We start from the raw sequence: 13,272 nt of genomic DNA on the forward strand, positions 1-13,272 counted from the left end.
TTTGCATCAACGTTTCTGATCACACATCAGGATGAAAGAATGTTCAAGAATTAAAAAGATGGTTTAAAAAGATGGTTCACAGAGTGTGATCCCAAATGTTGATGCAAAAAAATTACACAACCAGAAGCATTAATCAGCAGCTATCATGGATTGTGGAAAAATAATTTGTTTCATTTATATGACGTGATATGTTTCAAAAACATGTCAGCTGTCTTTTTTTAAATCCATTATTTAATGTTGTTTTTCAGATTATATATGTTTTTACCGGTCATTCCAGTGAGCTAGTTGTAAAGCCCTATCTCTTTATGAGAGTTAACTGTTTGACGTCAATGCTTTGAAACATATCAACCACATAAATTCAGAATTTTATTTTGTTTATCAGATTCTCTATGTTCATTTTTTATCGGATTCTCTATGTTCATTTTTTGTAGTCAATCTTACTCTCACCTGCAACTTCCATTTCACTCAAATGTACTTGTTTCATCTGCATGCCATTCTCTTCTCCCAACAATTCTGTTTGTTATACGCAGCTAAATTACAATTAATCGCAAATTACATGGAAGTAAGGAAGGGAACCGTTCCTGAACAACAATGAAAATTCTTTCGTGGAATAAAACCGCTTGGTCAAAAGAAGAATCCTTTTAGTTAATGTGGAGATTATATAATGCTCCAAGAAACTAAACTTTCTCTTCATCAAACTGGGTGCTTTGGTGAAAGGATAAAGAATCATTACTGTGGCTGTAAAGGGGAAACACGGTTCAGGCGGAGGGTGCCTCTGGAGGGACTACTAATACTATGGAAACCTTCTATGATACAAGTTCAAATAGTTCGGATCAGGCCTGGAAGTTGACAGGCAAAATGGCCGTTTTTCCACTTTTGAACTGTATTTGACAACTTAAAAAATTAGTAGAACGTATGTATTGACATGCTATTTTTTTTAAAACTGTGTAGATGACACTTCAAATTATAAATAAACTGTAAAAAAATATAGTAGGTAATATATATATTAATTTAGAATGTTTATTATAAAAATACAAATTTATTTAGAATATTTTGAAATCGAAGGATTTAGAATATGGATGTAGTTGTTTCTAATTTTATAATATTTTAATATGATTTTTTAGAATAGTTCTATTTTTTCATATGAATTTAGAAACTTGTCATGATTGAAATGATAGAATATAATTGATAAAACATTTTAATATGAATTTTTACAATATATTCTATTTTTTTATATATGAATTTAGAAACTTAGTCAATTTAATTTTTTAAATATATTTAATAAGATTGTTAAAGAAACTTGTCATAATATATCAATCTGATCTTAAGCGGATCTTCCTTCAGGCAGTTAGGCTTTATAGAAGGAAACCTGGCTCTGATACCATGTTAATTTTGTGGATCAGAATTAACATTTATCTTGTTCTATGTATTATCTATCATTGAATTGTTGTATAAATCTGATTGCCTTCTTTTATGTTGCAGGAGAGGAGGAGCATTTATTTATTTCAATGTCCATTCTCACACATTTCATTTGGTATATGTAGTGGGCTGGATACAGGTCAAGTGATGCCTTGACCTGCCATGTCTTTTGGACATGGCCGATCAAGACATCACTTGATCGTGTCCCCTCACGATAATATATCATTTAAATTATTCGATATGATAAATGTTTGAATGAGAGATTTCATTTATCTCTCATTCAATCATTTATCTTACCGAAGCTATCATGCATTAACAACAGAGAAGAGAGCCTTTTGGGCATAATTAGATGGAGTTTTATCTCAATTTCATGATGAGACAATTTTTATTGGAATGAGAAAATAGGCGGTTTGACTAGGTTTGGAAGTTGCGATAGAAATGGAATTCTGAGGTGGACTCGAGAGAGTTGGCTTCAAGTTGGAGATAGGAATACCAAATTCTTTCATAATCTTACCAATCAAAGAAGAATAAATAGCATTTACAAATTGGAAAATCAGGGGCATTAGATTATTGAGAACTAGCAAATAATCCGTGATGAAATTATTCTCTTCTTCAGCAAGCTACTAAACAATGATTCAGGCTCAGTCCTAGCAGATCAAAACAAGTTTCTTTCAGCTATTCCCAAAATTATAACTAAAGAGTAGAAGAGGTCAAAAGAGCCCTTGATCAATAGCCATCGGATAAGGCCCTTGGCTTAGATGGGTTTTCATCAAGCTTTTTAAAGAAATGCTGGCATATTATAGGGCATCAAGAAAGTCGGGCAAAATTCTTAAGGAAATAAACAATACCTTCATTGCCCTTATTCCGAAGAAGGAGAAAGCCATCCTTTGCAACACAATCTATAAAATTTTGTCCAAGGTCATGATTGAAACCCCTTATTAATAGTATCATTTCGAAGGAGCAAACAGGTTTTGTCCCAGGTAGATTGATCTTAGATGGGGTAATTGTTGCCCAAGAAGCTATCCACACTTTGCAAAATTCCAAGAAAGCAACAATGATTAATAAAATTGGACAATTCAAAGGCTTATGATAATGTGGATTGTAGTTTTCTTTGTAAAATAATGCAAGCTTTTGGCTTTAATAACCAATGGATCAATTGGGTGTTTGAATGCATTTCCACACCAAAATTCTCAATACTGATCAATGAGATTCCAGAAGGATACTTTGCAGCCTCAAGGGGGATCAGACAAGGAGATCCAATTTCTCCCAATGCACCTGCAAAAGAAAATCTAAGGTATCAAGATATCTACAAATTTTTGTGCTACTCACCAACAATTCGCTGATGACAACCTTTTGTTTGGAGCAACTTAAACAATAGAGACAACACAACTTTCAAAATTATTGATCTCATATGATGAAGGCTGGCCTTGGGTCAATCTGTCAACAGAGAGAAATCGGAAATCTTTTTCTTCTCAACCTCCTCCGAGATAGAAGAAAGAATTCTAAAAATTCTTAACTTTAGTTGTGTTTATCTCGGAATCCCAATATACAAAGGATTAAGAAACTAAAAACTATGGGACCCCTTGAAAGTTAAAATGGATAAGTCCAACTCAAATCTTTTTCTTCTCAACCTCCCCCAAGATAGAAGAAAGATTCTAAAAATTCTTAACTTCAGTTGTGTTTATCTCAGAATCCCAATAGACAAAGGATTAAGAAACTAAAAACTATGGGACCCCTTGAAAGTTAAAATGGATAAGTCCATCAACTCTTGGAAAGGGAAGTGGCTTTCCTGGGCGGGTAGAGGCTCATTATGCTTCATTCGGTTATTTTAGCGTTGCCCATTTATCTTCTCTCCTTTTTGGCACTAACCGCAGGAATGAATGCCTTCATAATAAAGAAAATGAGGAACTTCTTTTGGCAGAACTCTGAAGAAAAAAACAGAATTGCTTTGATTGCATGGGAGAAATTTCGTAAACCAAAGGCTTTGGGGGGTCTGGGGGTTCGTGATCAGCTTCTCTAGAATCAAATATTGGGTGCAAAACTTGTTTGGAAAATGATAAAAGAACCCTTGGCCAAGTGGGTTAGATTATTGCAAGAAAAATATTTGAATGTAGAAACTCAGGTAAAATCCTCCAAGGGGTTCCAGGATATGAAACTGGGGAGGGTACCCGAGCTTGGATAACACAATTTCAATTCATTCAACCGGACCCTGGTTAAAGTAGCATTGGGGCTCCATAATAAAAAACTATTTAGTTTTCTCGGAGGAGGACTCTATAATGGGTTGGTCCTGGAAGAGCTTTCAAGGTTTATCCCTATCTCTTAGAGAAATTGAGCAGCTGGTGGATATACTTAAGGATAGACAATTGGCCTTTAGGAAAGGACATGATTCCCTCATCTGGCTGCCCTCAAAACCGGGTCAATATAATTCTAAAGAAGGCTATCATCTTCTTGCTAATCAAATGGAGAATCATGATTTAGGTATTCCCCCAAAACTTTTCTGGAGTAATAAACTGATCCCTAAGGCGGGGGTTTTTGTGTGGCTAGCCACTAGAAGGAAAATTTTGTTTGTGGATAAGTTTAGGAGAATGGGTTTTCAAGGCCCATCAAGATGTGTTCTATGTAAAGCCCAAGAAGAATCAGTAGATCACCTTCTCCTTAATTGTCCCTTCACAACTAAATGTTGGAGATGGCTTTGTGCTAAATTGGTATGGATAACAACATTACCCAATGATATTGTATCTCTTTTTCAAGGTTGGCCAATCAGTTCACATAATGGTATCCTCAACTCTTTATGGGAAGTCAACCCTTCTTGCCTAGTTTGGGAGGTCTGGAAAGAGAGAAATAGGATAATTTTTGAGATTAAAGCAAGGAAACTTGTTCAGTTCTGAACTCTCTAGAAGTATCTATTGTTGAGAATATTAATAACAAGCTTGCTTTAGATCTATCAGTTGGCAAAAAGAACTTCACGGACAGTGATGTTCGGATAATATCTAGTTGGCCAGAGATCAAGATTCCTTCTTTCTTAGGGGTATTGGGGACAAGCAGAAGTGAAGCAGTTTGGAGTCCTCCGAATGAGGATTGGTTGAAGCTTAATTTTGATGGAGCTTCTAGAGGAAACCTTGGCCCCTCGGAGGCTGGGTGTGTTATAAGGGACTATGAAGGTAGTTTCATTGGGAAGCTCGCAGTCCCAATTCCGAAAGATACTAATAATATGGCTGAATTTACGGCTCTGATGATTGGCTTGCAAGAGTGTCTCAAGAAAGGGATTAGAAAGGTTGAAATAGAAGGGGATTCAACCTTAGTTATAAATGCGATAAGGGTGTCAAGTATTCCGAACTGGAAACTCAATACTTTGCTGGAAAAAATGCCTCTATATTTTGGAGAAATTTGACAATTTCACTTGCAAACATATTTACAGAGAAGCCAATTCAGAAGCAGATTCCTTATCAAAATTGGCGGCAGAAGGTATTCAACAGACTTGGTGGATAGAGGAATTCGACCTTGAAAATTGTTAGTAGCTATGAGTTTGGTTGACAGACATGTTTCCAGCAACAAGTAGAAGCTTAGTTGAAGCCCCTTGCAACTAGGCTTTTAAATTTAAATCTCTTTAAGGCTTTTAAACTTAAATCTTTTCCTCTAATGACCATTTGCATTAAATGTGGTCAGCTGCTGCTGAGGGGGAATGACCGGTTAAGTTTGTTTTTTCCATTGCGGTTGAAGATAGCTGTTTTGATGGAAAAGACTCAAATCTGAATGATTTGACATGGCATGTCCACAAACCAAGGAGTTTATTATCATTGCCGTACAGACAGATCTTCTAGCTCGTTTTTATTAAATAACTATCTAACTTTAACCATATAGATGCACTGTTGATCTTTTCAGTCTATTGCTATCTCTGTTGAACTCTTGTAATTTTGTGGGTCGGCTAAAGTTCAAATCAGACACTCCTGTCATGACAAGTTTGGTCGGGCTTCAAGAGTGTTAATTTCTGTAATCATTTTATCTTTTTTTTCTAATATAAACTTTTGGCTTTGCCGTTTGCTGATAAAAAAAAATAAAAATTTACAATTAATACTAGTTATGCCATAAATGGGCTTTGGACCACCCCCAATCTGGCATGCAATTATCCTTATGGAGACAATGCAAGCGCTTCTTCACCTTCAAGAAGCTCTACTTGTACCTATTTTAATCATCTTAAAGACGATTTGGAAATTTCTTATCTATAAAGACGAAACCCTTTCTGCCAACGATTTATCAATCTCTAACATTTTTGCTCGAGTCATATTTAATCACTCTAACAGTGGGGCATGGCTTGAGCTTCATTGTTGGTTTTCATGCCTACAAAGGACGAACCTCCTTTAACCAAGCTTTCATTCCCGTCCTTGACACCTACACGTTACAGTTGAGCCCTGATTCTGAAAAACCCTGACTTGGTATATGACATGCAACATTCTTCTTCCTATTCTAATTGGCTACTACTAGGAGTTTTTGGTGAAGCAACAATCAAGTAAAATTAGGGTGGCTTTTGATTTTAGTAAAGAACTTGTGTTAGGGGAGAGGATCTAGTAGTTGAATGCGTTCTAATTGTTGTGATAGTAGTTGATTTAATACCCATACTTGTTGATTTAATGTCCAATTTTTTTCACAACTTTGTATCAATAGTTGTGACTTTAAAAGTTGTTATTGCTATGATGACTACCCATGATTGAATGAAATGTACCTTTAATTGTAGAAAACAACCAATCATGGGATGCCACATGAGCTGCACAAGCATGGGGGCTTCTTTTGCATGACTATTGGTCTCACTTTTTTTGGGGCTGTTTTGGACACTTTGGCAAAAAGCATGCTGATGTGGCATCATATTTGATGATGTGGCATTGAAACCTTAGTTATAAGCAACTTGCCAAGTAAGCTGCTGAAAAAATTGGGAGTAATTTGAAATTTCCAAGTAGGATTTTGAGAAGCACAAAGTTAGGGTGCACAACTATTGGGTCCTCTCCCCTAGCAACCATAGGCACGGTGGATTTAACTTTAGATTTTTCCCATGACATTTTTCTCCAATAAACCTTGAATTTGAGCTTCAAACCAATCTTGGCATACAACGTCTTGTTCTTAGCCTAAACAAAATGACTTTACATACTTCATTTGCATGACTATAGTGCGACAAGAAGGCATGACAAGTGTATTTTTACTTCAATAGGGCAGAGACAATCCAATAGTAATGCTCTAGCTAATTTTCCAAGCATGTAACAAATATATTGAATATTGTAGGATTTTTGATTTTTTTGAAATGTTATCACCAAGATTTGAATGTATGACTTGTCACACAACTTGTCAAATTAGCACCTTTATTGAGAAGTGCTTCAAATGATTTTTAAAAGATTTGACTAGAACTTAATTATGATATTTTTAGTAATTGAACAAAAAAAAGAAATCATTTATTATTAGAACAATATTATACTTTTATAAATGATATCAAAAAGTCTTGATAAATATCAATCTTGTTATCCAACACAAGTGGATCAATGGTAGAAAATAAAACACTATTTGTTTTTGATTAATAAACCAACGTTAATTAGGGCGCTACCCCTTAACATAGCCAAAGACTATTATCATTAGAAAAACAGCTAGAGGCAGTAAAGGAAACAACAAAAAAGGGGTACGAACCCCAAAGGAACCAAGGTCAGATAGGATCAAACCTGCAACAACCCAAAATCCAACTCAAAGTTGGGGAGAACCATCCGAGCCAAAACACTTGTTGTTATCAAAATCAAAACATTATTTAACTTTAAATGATCACAATTATTTTTTTTAATAATCTATCACAATTCATTGTAAACTATAGAGTAAATTAGTAATATGAGGTACTCGCAAAGCATATGCATTGCTATCCCAATAGTTGTTCCATAAGAATAATATTTTTTGACATACAACAACACCACATTATTTATTAAATGACACATTTGTAAATGATTGTTATGATAATTTTTATGTAATAAAAAAGTATTTGTTTCATTTGTTAGTGAATGTATTTATGTTTTTCATATAATTACATCAAATGCGAAGGAGAGAATGAAATAATTTGCTGCACCTTCTTGCATAGATAGATTTTTTTTTGGTTCTCAATTATTGATTGATTTTACAATTTGATTTACCAAGAAATTAAATACATGTATTTATTTATATGTTTTTTATTAAATCATATTATTTTTTAATATTTTTTCACATAATAATAAATTAAAAATCAAATTTAAAGAAATTTATAATTTATATAAAATATTATAAATAATTGAAAGAAAAAATATTGTTTCATGTGCCATATTGTGGGAGTACTTGTCTTTATAGTATTGTAATGAAAATATATGTTATAAAGAAGAGGAAGAAAAGGAGGATACAAAGGAGAAAGAGGAAGGATGAGAACAAGAAGAAAGGAGGAGGATGGAGAGGAGAAAGAGGAAGGACGAGAAGGAGATGAGGGCATAGAGGAGAAGGAGAAGGAGAAGGAGAAGGACTTAGAGGAGGAGGAGGACGTAGAGGATGATGTGAAGGAGGAAGGACGTGGAGGAGGATGTAGAGGAAGGATGTGAAGGAGGACATAGGGGAAGGATGTGAAGGACAAAGAGCAAGGATGTGAAGGAGGACGTAAAATTATAATAATAAAATTAACCTTACTTTATTATATTCGTGTAATATTAATTATAATTGATCTAAATAAAATAACGATCAATAATTATAAAAGTGAAAATAAGTATTTTTTGAATGATTAAATACAAAATATTTAAATATGCAATTAAAAGTTATTAAATTATTTTCTATATTTTAAAACGATTAAACGAATTATGATTTAAAAAAATGTTAAAAAAATAGAATGATTAAAAAATCTATACAAAAATCTATTATTAAGAATATATACAATAATTAGGCTTATTTTTTAATAGAAATATTTACATTAAATTTAATTTACATGGTGTGAATCAAATTCTTATAATTGATATGTTTGTATAACAAATCATTTAATTTACAATATTACGAATAATATGCTTGTTAATGGGCCCCATAGGGTCAATCCTATTGCCAACAAATAAGAGGAATCAAAATGGAAAAAATCAGAGTGATGGAGTATCTATAGGGGAAATCCAGGACAAGTGGCAGTGTTGGCTATTAATCTGGGGTTACAATTATCAATTCAAAATGTGCATCTAGAAGGGTGACTTACAAATTATTGTAAATGCAATTGTGAAAGAGGAGACTCAAATTGAAAATTGAATAAGTTCATTCGCCTTCTTTTTTTTTAAATTAAACACTTTTCAAAGTTTTAAAATCTCACACATTAAGAGGGAAGGGAATGTGGAGGCAGATGAACTGTCAAACTGGGGTGCGGAGAGAGAGAAGGGACCATGTTTATTGGGGGTGAATATTCAAGAGTTAGTTAAGGTGGTTAATTCTTGCATTGAATGAGGGGTTTGTGTTGTGGCTTTGCTGAGGTGGATCAAATTTCAAAATTTCGGTTAATCCATAAGAGTGTATTTGGGCCTTTGATTGATAAGACAGTGTGTTGGGGAATGCGAGATGGGATGGTTTGCATGCGGAGAGCATGCAATGAAGATAAGTGATGCTGCCAGTGTGACAAGGAAAAAAAACCAAAAAAGCAATTCGCCCGCAACAACATTAAAACCGTTTTTTAGTTTTAAAACTTTGATTTATTTTTGCGAATAAAGCATGCCCATCACATGCGTTGATAGCTGTGTTTTATAACAGTCAATGCTTTGTTTTATGCTTTTTTTTTCTCTTAGTTTTTTCTAGGAAGCCTCGAATTATATGAGGCAAACAAACTCTTTAAATATAGGAGGCTTTGTATCTTTTTCAATAGATTGCAATAAGAAAGGAATTTGCTCAATACTGTTTCAGAGTAATTTGTTTTTGAAGAGGGCATAGTGAATATAATAGTTTGTTAATCAATTTTATTTGCAGTTTCATTTATCTCTGTTATTTGTTTTGTTATTACTACTGATTACAGTTGGAGGGGTTGTTCAAAATCTACATGTGGTATTAGAGCTGGTATTTCTTTTGGGTTGAAGTTTTTTTTTCCTGTTATAATTTTGCCAAAGTTTATCATGTCAAATTCTAACTCTTTACCTATCCCTTAATTTGATGGAAATGAGTATGACTATTGGTGCATCAAAATGATGACCTTTTTGACATGAAAAGATTTATGGGAGATTGTTGAATCAGGTTATATAGAGCCATCTGATTGGAATGCTCTTTCTGTCAATGATAGAATATCCAAGAAGGAAGCTAAGAAGAAGAATGCTCAAGCCTTATTTCACATTCAAATAGCTTTTGATAAGAGTTTGTTTCCAAGAATTGTAGGAGCAAAGACAACTGAGGATGCCTGGAAGACTCTAAAAGAAGCTTACCAAGGCAGTGATAAAGTTAAAGTTGTCAAGCTCCAGACATTGAAGAGAGATTTTGAGAATTTGAAGATGCAAGAGGCTGAAAATATAAGCGAATATTGTGTTAGAGTCAAAGATGTGGTCAATAAAATGGCTACTCTTGGGGAAATTGTAAGCAATGAAATTTTGATAAAAAAGGTGTTGAGATCTTTGACACCCAGATGGAATCATGTTTCCATAATCATTGTGGAAAGCAAGGATTTGACAACCCTTGAGTTTGATCAATTGGTTGGATCCTTGATGTCTCATGAAGAAAGATTGAAAGATTTTTTTGAAGGTGTAGAGAAGACATTTTCCTCCAAATTAAAAATCACAAAGAATGATGATCCCAGCAGCAGCAGTACCACAAGCAACCAAGGCCAAGGTAAAGGGCAAAGCCAAATTTTCTCAAGAGGAAACAAAGGTAGAGGTGGCTCAAGAGGAAGAGGTGCTTCCAAAGGAAGAGGTAGAGGCATATTTGATAAGAGAAATGTTCAATGTTACCATTGTAACATGTATGGCCAATTTGAAAGAGAATGCAGATTGAAAGAAGGTAAAAGTGCTAACTATGCTCAAGAAAGTAGTGAAAATCCCCCTGATCACCTATTTCTATCTAATGCAAAAGGTGAAAATACTAGTAAAGATGTTTGGTACCTAGATTTTGGATGCTCTAACCACATGACAGAGAATGAGAAGTTGTTTTCAACAAAGGATGAAAGTTTTAAATCCAAGATTCAGCTTGGTGATGATAAATCATTGGAGATTGTGCCAAAAGGAGGTGTGGAAATTCACACAAAAGAAGGTATAAAGAGTATTCATGATATTTATTATACTCCACAGTTGAAGCACAATTTGTTAAGTGTTGGACAACTATGTGAAAAGAACTATAAAGTTGTTTTTGAGAATAATACATGTACTATCTATGATGAGAATCAGGGCAATAGGGTGATCACTGTTGTGCCTATGATAAGAAATAGGACGTTCCCCTTGAGGTTTGGTGAACATAACAGTAGTTTGGAAAATATGGCATATGAGGATTCAAGTTGGTTATGGTATCTCAAGTATGGACATTTAAATTTTCACAGTTTGAAGCTTCTCACCTTGCATGCATTACCTTGCATGCATTAGTTTCTGGTTTGCCCAAGGTTGAGGAGCATAAGGAGGTTTGTGAAGGATGTGCTACAGGTAAGCATGCAAGGGAAAATTTTCCAAAGGGCAATGCATGGAGAGCCCATCACCCACTTTAGCTTATTCATTCAGATATATGTGGTCCTATGCAAACTAAGAGTTTGGGTAAGTCATCATATTTCATCACTTTTATTGACGATTACTCATGAAATTGCTGGATATGTTTTTTGAAAGCCAAAGATGAATCCTTGGATACATTCAAGAAGTTCAAAGCCCTTGTGGAAAATGAGAAAGGGTACAAAATCAAATGTTTGAGGATTGATCGTGGAGGAGAATTTTGTTCAAAGGCTTTCCAAATTTATTGTGATGTGAATAGAATTAAGAGACAACTTACTACCATATACACACGTCAATAGAATGGAGTAGCTGAAAGGAAGAATCGTACAATGGTTGAAATGGAAAGGTGCATGTTACAAACCAAGGGTTTGAGCAATTCTTATTGGGAGGTGCAGTTGCTACAACATTATACATCCTCAATCGAAGTCACACTAGTGCATTCGAGAAGATGCCTCCTTATGAAGCTTGGTATGAGATAAAGCCTAATGTTAATCATTTCAAAGTTTTTGGTTGTTGGCTTATGTGCATGTTCCTCATCATAATAGACAAAAGTTAGATGCCAAAAGTGAGTCATGTATTTTTATTGGGTATAGTGAGAAAAGTAAGGCTTATAGATTGTATAATCCCATCATTAATAATCTTATTATATCAAGAGATGTAATTTTTGATGAAGGGGGAGTTTATGGTCATCAAAAAGGCCATGTTGAAAAACCAAAACCTGTTTTGAATGATGTTAGTGAGAAGCCCACTAATGATTCTGTTGCGAATGCTATGAGTCCACCAAGTAGCCTCTCATCTAGTTATTCAAGTCCTAGATCAATGTCAAGTGCAAGTCCAGGTTCAAGTCCCAGTTCTACAAGGAAGGTAAGAAGGTTGAGTGATATTTATTAGAGGAGTGCAAATCAAATACATGAAGAAAACCCAATAGGCGAGACTATGAATTTTTCTTTATTAGCCAAGGCTAGTTTTGAACCATCATGTTTTGAAGATGCATGTACTAATGAAGTTTGGGTGCAAGCAATGAAAGAAGAGATGGATTCCATCCATATGAATGATACTTGGGAGTTGACGGAGCTTCCACATGACAAGAAGAAGATTGACACCAAATGGGTCTACAAGACCAAGTTTAACAGTGATGGGAGTGTTAAAAGACACAAGGTAAGATTAGTTGCTAAATGATTCACACAAAAGTATGGAATTTATTATGAAGATACATTTTCACTAGTAGCAAGACAAGAGACCATTAGAATGCTGATTTCATTAGCAGCTCAGAAGAAGTGGAGCATACATCATATGGATGTGAAAAGTGCCTTCTTGAATGGGTATTTAGAAGATGAAGTATATGTGGAGTAGCCACAAGGTTTTGAAGTAGAAGGAAAAGAGAATCATGTCTACAAGTTGAAGAAGGCTTTGTATGGCCTCAATCAAGCACCGAGAGCATGCCAAGATTGATGGATACTTTCAGTAGAATGGATTCCAGAGAAGTAAGAGTGTTCCTACCCTTTACTACAAACAAGAAGGTATTGATATTCTAATCATAAGCCTGTATGTTGATGATCTATTGTATATGGGTAGTAGTTCTACGATGAAAGATGAATTCAAAATTGCTATGATGAATGAATTTGAGATGAATGATCTTGGTCTCCTGAAATATTTTCTAGGATTGGAGGTTTATCCAAGTAAGGATGAGATTTCCATTTGTCAAACAAAGTATGCACATGATATGTTGAAGAAATTTGATATGGCTGATTATAATCCTTCCTCCACTCCTAGTGCTCATAGATTTGTGTTTTGTAGAGATGATGGTGCCGATTTAGTTGATGAGACAACTTATAGAAGTATTGTGGGGAGCTTGATGTTTCTAACTCACACAAGGCTTAATATTGCATATTCAGTTTCACTTGTTTCAAGGTATATGATAAATCCGTCAAAACTACATATGAAGGTAGCTAAGAGGATTTTGAGGTATGTGAAAGACACTCTAAATTTTGGTATTCATTACTACTCTTCTAAAAATTTCTATTTTTTTGGCTTTAGTGATTCAGATTGGGGAGGTAGTATGGATGACCGTAAGTCTACATCAGGGAATTGTTTTTCTTTTGGTTCTGGATTGATTACTTGGAGTTCAAAGAAGCGAAGTATTGTTGCCCTCTCATCCATATAAGCAGAGTATGTT

This window comes from Cryptomeria japonica, chromosome 7, assembly GCF_030272615.1.
Source record: "Cryptomeria japonica chromosome 7, Sugi_1.0, whole genome shotgun sequence".
Classification (NCBI taxonomy): domain Eukaryota; kingdom Viridiplantae; phylum Streptophyta; class Pinopsida; order Cupressales; family Cupressaceae; genus Cryptomeria; species Cryptomeria japonica.